At 40.2% G+C, this 9,806-nt stretch overlaps 1 non-coding gene across 1 annotated transcript; it reads right to left on the reverse strand.

Moving 5' to 3' along the window:
• Positions 1-7,626: 7,626 nt before the first annotated feature.
• Positions 7,627-7,734, reverse strand: LOC130983325 (small nucleolar RNA R71). Its single transcript, XR_009087321.1, has one exon. It is a non-coding gene; the product is annotated as a small nucleolar RNA R71 (small nucleolar RNA).
• Between the last annotated feature and the right edge of the window lie 2,072 nt (positions 7,735-9,806).

A 9,806-nucleotide genomic window follows, 5' to 3' on the forward strand; every position in this document is an offset into this window, starting at 1 on the left:
TTAACTAAGTGAAATTAAGATTCAATTGTTATTATCATTGATAAGGATAATTCGGTCTGGACTTCCAATTTCTCATACCTTGCCAAAAGTTTATTTTACAGTTATTTATTTATTTTAATTGCAATTTAAATTACTTACTTCCTATTCTCAAAACCCCAAATTTACAATCTCCATAACCAATAATAAGAACATACTTCCCTACAATTCCTTGAGAAGACGACCCGAGGTTTGAATACTCGGTTAACAATTTTTAAAGGGGTTTGTTACTTGTGACACCCAAACATTTGTACGAAGGGATTTCTATCAGTTTAGAGACTATATCTACAACGCGACTGTTTTTATGAACTTCTTTACTGGCAAAAATCCCAACGTCAGGCACAATGCAACGTTATTGGAAAAGGTGATTCCCAATAAAGTTTACGAAGGACCATTTTGGGTTGGAACATTAGTGAAAAAGGTGATTGTCACTAACGTTCTCGAACCCACATTTTCACTTAAAGTTAACACCACTAACGTCCTAACTAACGCCCATGCCTAACTCACACTTTTCTGCAAGCTGATCCCACTGAAGATTGTAACTGCTTCAACTCAAGATCTAAGGCCCATATATATGACTTGAAGAACTCACTAGAAGATCAAGAAGAATAATATATATAGGAGTAGTTTTGAACTATAGAGAAGCTTGGCACTTTGGAAAACTACCCTCTGTATATTTACTTTTCTGCATTTTCTAGTTAAGCATGTATTCTTTACTATCATTTTCCATTTCCAGAGCTATGAACAACTAAACCCCTTTCATTGGGTTAGGTAGCTCTATTGTAATTTGATGGATCAATTATAGTTTTCATTCTTCTTCCTCTTTCTTTTCTATTGATTTACTAGAAAGCTTTCGATCTTAATCTAATTGGTTAGTTGTCTTGGAAAAGAAACTCTCCATAATTGGATCTCCTCTGAGCCTTGGAAAAAGGATGAGGAGATCATGCTAGAAATGCTTTCTCATGTTGGACCAAATTGGGGTTTGGGCAGATATAGTGACATGTAATCCTCCCAACACTTTGATTTGGAAATACATGTGGTATAATCAGTGACCATACTTCATCTCTCATGGGCAATTGTTCAAGCTTAGAGAGATTAGATTGCCAAGGAATTGGGATCCAATCACTTAAGATTGCTAACGAGATCAATGAATGCATTGATTGAGGAAGAGATGAGAATGAACTTGATCCGGAGAATGCAATATCTCCTAAGCCCAATGAACCCCCCATCTCTGATCTTACCCATTCTCTTTACTTTCTGCCATTTATTTCCATGTTCATCTTCCCAAATCCTCATTTAAGATTTTGCACTTTACTTTCCATACTTTATTTTTCTGCCATTTAATTTTCTGCACTTTCAACTCAAATTCTGTTAGCTCAACTAGCACACTTTTCCAACTAAAGTTGCTTGACCAATCAATCCCTGTGGTATTCGACCTTACTCTATTGTGAGTTTTTACTTGATGACAATTCGATATACTTGCCGAAGGGAAATTTGTTGAGAGACAAGTTTTTGTGCATCAAGTTTATGGCGCCGTTGCCGGGGATTGATTTTGTATCAACAATGATTAAGTTGGAAGTTCACTAGATTAAGCATTTTTCTTTTGTTTGTTTATTTTATCTAGTCATTTACCTTCAGTTTTTTAGTTTCTTCTTCATCCCCTCACCCCTCGTTGTTTTCTTTTTTCTTTGTTATTATCTACAATTCTACTCACTAATCCACTAACTGTTTGATAATTTGCACCACTCACACTAACAGCCACTCTAACAAGAATAATCACTTCATTCTATTTCTTACTATGTGCTCTATTAGTTATATAACAGGGAGAAGAAGTGGAGCTTCAACTTCCTTTGATTCTGAACCTGAGAGGACCCTCCATAGATTAAGAAGGGAAGCAAGAGGGAAAATAGTTGTTGGTACTGAGGAAGAGGAAGAGTATTTTGAAACAAACATGGAGGAGAACTTGGAAAACAACCATGAAGAAAAAGTTCACAACCATGCCAGAGAAGGCCCTGTAAATCATGCTGGGCAAGAGAGGAGAGTTCTAGGCTCTTACATCAATCCAAACCGAGGAAATTATGGAAGTAGCATCCAAAAGCCCACCATACATGCCAACAACTTTGAATTAAAACCCCAGCTCATCACCCTTGTTCAGAACAACTCCTCATTTGGAGGAAGTGCCCAAGAAGACCCCAATCAACATCTAACCACCTTCCTGAGAATATGTGTCACTGTGAAGTCTAATGGTGTCCATCTGGATGTCTATAGACTGCTTTTATTCCCTTTCTCACTCAGGAACAAAGCATCTAAGTGGCTTGAGTCCTTTCCGAAGGAGAGCTTAACAAATTGGGAAGATATGGTGAACAAATTTTTGGCAAGATTCTACCCTCGTCAAAGAATTAAGAGGTTGAGAGCTGAGGTGCAAACTTTCAGGCAACAAGATGGTGAAACTCTCTATGAGGCATGGGAGAGGTTTAAAGACTTAACAAGAAGGTGCCCACTGGACATGTTCAATGAATGGGTTCAACTTCACATTTTCTATAAAGGTCTTTCTTATGAGTCAAAGAAGGCTGTAGACTATTCATCAGGGGGCTCTCTAAACAAGAAAAAAACCATTGAAGAAGCCATAGATGTCATTGAGACTGTCGCTGAGAACGACAACTTCTATGCTTCTGAAAGAAGCAACACTCGAGGAGTAATGGAGCTGAACCACATGGATGCATTGCTAGCTCAAAATAAGATGATCACCAAGCAGCTAGCAGATCTCACCAAGAAGGTGGAAGAAAACCAAGTCGCAGCAGTCATCATTTCATCACCAGCTTAAGAAGGAGTGAATGTAGGAGAAGAAGGTGACTGGGAACAAGCCAACTATGTTGGAAACTCACCCAGACAGACCCATGATCCATACTCCAAAACTAATAACTCTCGATGGAGAAATCACCCTAACTTTGGGTGGGGAAATCAGCAAGACCAAGGCCAAGACCAGAGATGCCACAACCACAATCCCAACAACAATGCAACTCACCAACATACCTCACAGAGATCCTATCAACACCCACCTAATCACCCTTCTCAACCACCTAACCTCAACCCACCATCACTAACCAAGGATATACTCTCCAGAATTGAGACTTTACTTGAAGACATATATAAAGAAGTCCAAGACAACAGAGTGTTCAAGGATGAACTGCGAGCCAATATCAAAAACCAGGGGGAAACCATCAAGAGGCTGGAGTCCCAAGTAGGGTATCTATCTCAATAGTTTCCCAAATCTACTGATGGTTTTCTAAGTGACACAAAGAAGAACCCAAGAGGGGAAACAAAGAAGGTAAGGTGGGAAGAATGTAAGATGATCACTATAAGTGATGAGAGGAGTGTGGAGGGAGTGCACACACAAACAGAACTTCTCCAAGACATTCCAAAGGAAAATCTGGAAGAAAGAAACCATACACCCCAGCCCACACACAGGGAGGAGCTACAAAAAGGGGAGACACTAAACCCATATGCACCCTTTCTCCAAAGGCTCAAAGGTGGTGTAGCAAGGAGAATGAATTCAAGGTTCCTAGACATGTTTGCATCTCTTGATGCAAATATACCATTTATTAAGGCCCTCCAGCAAATGCCCTCCTACATCAATTACATAAAGGAGCTGCAGGCCAAAAAGAGTTCATTGAAGGGTGAGCTAACAATAAAGATGAATAGGGAGTGCAGTGCTCTCATTCAAATAGAGCCACCTACAAAGAAGAAGGATCCAGGGGGTTTTCATATTCCCTGTGCTATAGGAGAGACAATGATTGATAAAGGGCTCTGTGACCTGGGAGCAAGTATCAACTTAATGCCTATGTCCCTCATGAAAAAGCTTCAAATCAATGAGCTAACACCCACATACGTAATCATCAAATTGGCGGACAAAACTCAAAAACAGGCAATAGGAGTGGTTGAGAACGTGTTAGTGAAGATTGGGAACTACTTCATGCCCACGGACTTTGTTATCCTGGAAATGGAAGAGAATCCCATCCATCCCATTGATGAGCGGATAATTTGTACGCTTTTTGGCATTGTTTTTAGTATGTTTTTAGTAGATTTGGTTTAGTTTTTAGTATATTTTTATTAGTTTTAGTTAAAATTCACTTTTCTGGACTTTACTATGAGTTTGTGTGTTTTTCTGTGATTTCAGGTATTTTCTGGCTGAAATTGAGGGACCTGAGCAAAAATCTGATTCAGAGACTGAAAAGGACTGCAGATGCTGTTGGATTCTGACCTCCCTGCACTCGAAGTGGATTTTCTGGAGCTACAGAAGCCCAATTGGCGCGCTCTCAACGGCGTTGGAAAGTAGACATCCTGGGCGTTCTAGCAATATATGATAGTCCATACTTTGCCCAAGATTTGATGGCCCAAACCGGCGTTCAAAGTCACCCTCAGAAATTCCAGCGTTAAACGCCGGAACTGGCACCTAAATGGGAGTTAAACGCCCAAACTGGCATAAAAGCTGGCGTTTAACTCCAAGAAGAGTCTCTACACGAAATTTCTTCATTGCTCAGCCCAAGCACACACCAAGTGGGCCCGGAAGTGGATTTTTATGTCATTTACTCATCTCTGTACACCCTAGGCTACTAGTTTTCTATAAGTAGGACCTTTTACTATTGTATTAGAGAGCTTTTGATCATGTTTTTATGATTGAACTCACTTTGGGAGGCTGGCCATTCGGCGATGCCTAGACCTTGTTCTTATGTATTTTCAACGGTGGAGTTTCTACACACCATAGATTAAGGTGTGGAGCTCTGCTGTACCTCGAGTATTAATGCAATTACTATTGTTCTTCTATTCAATTCCGCTTGTTCTTTATCCAAGATATCACTTGTTCTTCAACTTGATGAATGTGATGATCCGTGACACTCATCATCATTCTCACTTATGAACAAGGTGACTGACAACCACTTCTGTTCTACAAGCAAACAAGGCTCTAGTGTTTATCTCTTGGATTCCTGATACACGATGCATGGTTGATCGCCTGACAACCGAGTGCTCGCCTGACAAACGAGCCAGCCACTCCATGAGATCAGAGTCTTCGTGGTATAGGCGAGAACTGATGGCGGCATTCAAGAGAATCCGGAAGGTCTAACCTTGTCTGTGGTATTCTGAGTAGGATTCGATGATTGAATGACTGTGACGTGCTTCAAACTCCTAGCAGGCGGGGCGTTAGTGACAGACGCAAAAGAATCACTGGATTCTATTCCGGCCTGACCGAGAACCGACAGCTGATTAGCCATATGCTGTGACAGAGCATAGGAACATTTTCACTGAGAGGATGGGAGGTAGCCACTGACAACGGTGAAACCCTTGCATAAGCTTGCCATGGAAAGGAGTAAGAAGGATTGGATGAAGACAGTAGGAAAGCAGAGAGACGGAAGGGAAGGCATCTTCATACGCTTATCTGAAATTCCTACCAATGAATTACATAAGTACCTCTATCTTTATCTTTATGTTTTATTCGTATATCACTATACCCATTTGAGTCTGCCTGACTAAGATTTACAAGGTGACCATAGCTTGCTTCATACCAACAATCTCCGTGGGATCGACCCTTACTCGCGTAAGGTTTATTACTTGGACGACCCAGTGCACTTGCTGGTTAGTTGTGCAAAGTTGTGTTTATGCCATGGTATTGAGCACCAAGTTCTTGGGGCCATTACTAGGGATTATTTGAGTTGTGAAAAGTAGTGATCACAATTTTGCACACCAAGTTTTTGGCGCCGTTGCCGGGGATTGTTTTGTGTATGGACAACTGACGGTTCATCTTGTTGCTTAGATTAGGTATTTTTCTTCAGAGTTCTTAAGAATGAATTCTAGTGTTTCAAGGTGATGTTCTTATCATCACCAAAGCTGATTGATCTTCATCAATTTAGCTCTTGAATGCAATGTCCTGCTGAAGCTTGGCTAGCCATGTCTAATTCCTTTAGACTGAAGCTTTAGACTAACATTGCATGATTCCTGGAATTCTCATTAAGAATTTTGATACCTTTATTTTCTTTTCCATATAATTTTCGAAAAAGCACAAAAAAAATTACAAAATCATAAAAACCAAAAATATTTCATGTTTCTTGTTTGAGTCTAGTGTCTGATTTTAAGTTTGGTGTCTTGCATGTATTGTTTATTTGATCTTGGTTCTATTTTCAAGTCAATAGTACAGGGAACTGAAGATTCAGAACATGCAGCAGAGAAATTACACAGAAAAAGCTGGGCGTTCAAAACGCCTAGTGAAGAAGGACAGACTGGCATTTAAACGCCAGCCAGGGTACCTGGTTGGGCGTTTAACGCCAAAAAAGGTAGCATTTTGGGCGTTAAACGCCAGAATGGATACCATTCTGGGCGTTTAACGCCAGGATGGCACAAGGGGGAAGATTTTGTTTTCAAACCAATTTCTTTTCCAAGTTTTCAAAGTTTCTCAAAATCAAATCTTTTTCAAATCATATCTTTTCAATCAAATGTTTTCAAAATCAAATTCTTTCTTTTTTTAAGATACTTACTAACAATTAATGATTTGATTGAACATCTCAAGTATATTGCCTTTTCTGTTGAGAAAGGTTTAATGTTTGAATCATATCTTTTCTTGTTAGGCAAGTCATTAATTTTTAAAATCATATCTTTTAAAATTGTTTTCAAATCATATCTTTTCAATCATATCTTTTTAATCACATCTTTTTCAAAATAGTTTTCAATCAAATCTTTTTAATTTCTAATTTCAAATCTTTTTCAAAAATCACTTGATTCCTTTTCCACTTTGAGTTTTCGAAAATTATCAATCAATTTTTCAAAATGTTTTTTAAAAAAAACTTTTTAATTAATTTTCAAAAATTCTCTTCCCCTCTTCCCACATCCTTCTATTTATGGAGTACCACTCCTTCTCAATGCACAATTCGAACTCTCTCTGATTAAGTTCGAATTCTTCTACCTCTTTCTTCTATTTTTCTGTTCTTCTGACACCTCAAGGAATCTCTACACTGTGACATAGAGGATTCCACATTTTCTTGATCTCTTCTCTTTCATATGAGCAGGAACAAAGACAAAAGCATTCTTGTTGAAGCTGACCCTGAACCTGAAAGGACCTTGAAGCGAAAGCTAAGAGAAGCTAAGGCACAATTCTCTGTAGAGGACCTAACAGAAATCTTCAAAGGAGAAGAACACATGGCAGCCGAAAACAACAACAATGCCAACAATGCAAGGAAGGTGCTGGGTGACTTTACTGCACCTACTCCCGACTTTTATGGGAGAAGCATCTCTATCCCTGCCATTGGAGCAAACAACTTTGAGCTTAAGCCTCAATTAGTTTCTCTAATGCAACAGAATTGCAAGTTCCATGGACTTCCATTGGAAGATCCTCATCAGTTTTTGGCTGAGTTCTTGCAAATCTGTGACACTGTCAAGACTAATGGGGTTGACCCTGAGGTCTACAGACTTATGCTATTCCCTTTTGCTGTAAGAGACAGAGCTAGGACATGGTTGGACTCACAACCTAAAGAAAGCCTGGACTCATGGGAAAAGCTAGTCAATGCCTTCTTGGCAAAGTTCTTTCCACCTCAAAAATTGAGTAAGCTTAGAGTGGAAGTCCAAACCTTCAGACAGAAGGATGAAGAATCCCTCTATGAAGCTTGGGAAAGATACAAACAATTGATCAGAAAATGTCCTTCTGACATGCTTTCTGAATGGAGCATCATAGGTATTTTCTATGATGGTCTCTCTGAACTATCCAAGATGTCTTTGGATAGCTCTGCTGGAGGATCTCTTCATCTGAAGAAGACGCCTACAGAAGCTCAAGAGCTGATTGAAATGGTTGCAAATAACCAATTCATGTACACTTCTGAAAGGAATCCTGTGAACAATGGGACTAATCAGAAGAAAGGAGTTCTTGAGATTGATGCTCTGAATGCCATTCTGGCTCAGAACAAGATATTGACTCAACAAGTCAATTTGATCTCTCAAAGTCTGTCTGGAATGCAAAATGCACCAAGCAGTACTAAGGATGCTTCATCTGAAGAAGAAGCCTATGATCCTGAGAACCCTTCAATGGAAGAGGTGAATTACCTAGGAGAACCCTATGGAAACACCTATAATTCTTCATGGAGAAATCACCCAAATTTCTCATGGAAGAATCAAGAGAGACCTCAACAAGGTTTCAACAACAATAATGGTGGAAGAAACAGGTTTAGCAATGGCAAGCCTTTTCCATCATCTTCTCAGCAACAGACAGAGAATTCTAAGCAGAACCCCTCTGACTTAGCAACCATGGTCTCTGATCTAATCAAAACCACTCAAAGTTTCATGACTGAAACAAGGTCCTCCATTAGGAATTTGGAGGCACAAGTGGGACAGCTGAGCAAGAAAGTTACTGAACTCCCTCCTAGTACTCTCCCAAGCAACACAGAAGAAAATTCAAAAGGAGAGTGCAAGGCCATCAACATGGCCGAATTTGGAGAGGAAGGAGAGGAAGTGAACGCCACTGAGGAAGACCTCAGTGGGCGTGCACTGACCTCCATTGAGTTCCCTAATGAGGAACCATGGGAATCTGAGGCTCAAAATGAGACCATAGAGATTCCATTGGACTTACTTCTGCCTTTCATGAGCTCTGATGAGTATTCTTCCTCTGAAGAGGATGAGTATGTCACTGAAGAGCAAGTTGCTAAATACCTTGGAGCAATCATAAAGCTAAATGACAAGTTATTTGGAAATGAGACTTGGAAGAATGAACCTCCTTTGCTCACCAAAGAACTGGATGACTTGTCTAGGCAGAAATTACCTCAAAAGAGACAAGATCCTGGGAAGTTTTCAATACCTTGTACCATAGGCACCATGACCTTCAAGAAGGCTCTATGTGACTTAGGGTCAAGTGTAAACCTCATGCCTCTCTCTGTAATGGAGAAGCTAGGGATCTTTGAGGTGCAAGCTGCAAGAATCTCATTAGAGATGGCAGACAACTCAAGAAAACAAGCTCATGGACTTGTAGAGGATGTTTTGGTGAAGATTGAAGACCATTACATCCCTGCTGATTTCATAGTCCTAGAGACTGGGAAGTGCATGGATGAAACCATCATCCTTGGCAGACCCTTCCTAGCCACAGCAAAGGCTGTGATTGATGTTGATAGAGGCGAACTGATCATTCAAGTGAATGAAGAATCCTTTGTGTTTAAGGCTCAAGGATATCCCTCTGTCACCATGGAGAGGAAGCATGAAGAGCTTCTCTCAAATCAGAGTCAAACAGAGCCCCCACAGTCAAACTCTAAGTTTGGTGTTGGGAGGCCACAACCAAACTCTAAGTTTGGTGTTGAACCCCCACATTCAAACTCTAAGTTTGGTGTTGGGAGGTTCCAACATTGCTCTGAGAAAATGTGAGGCTCCATGAGAGCCATCTGTCAAGCTACTGACATTAAAGAAGCGCTTGTTGGGAGGTAACCCAATATTATATTTTATTTATTTTCTTTTGTTATTTTATGTTTTTTGTAGGTTGATGATCATGAGAAGTCACAAAATCAATTGAAAAAGCAAAAACAGAATGAAAAACAGGAAGAAAAATAGCACACCCTGGAGGAAGAACTTACTGGCGTTTAAACGCCAGTAAGGCTAGCAGGTGGGCGTTTAACGCCCAGTCTGGCACCATTCTGGGCGTTTAACGCCAGAAAGGGGCACCAGACTGGCATTAAACGCCTGAAAAGGGCAAGAACCTGGCGTTAAACGCCAGAAAGGGGCACTAGCCCGGCGTTTAACGCCAGAATTGG

The sequence above is a fragment of the Arachis stenosperma genome, chromosome 5 (genome assembly GCF_014773155.1).
Source record: "Arachis stenosperma cultivar V10309 chromosome 5, arast.V10309.gnm1.PFL2, whole genome shotgun sequence".
Taxonomy (NCBI): domain Eukaryota; kingdom Viridiplantae; phylum Streptophyta; class Magnoliopsida; order Fabales; family Fabaceae; genus Arachis; species Arachis stenosperma.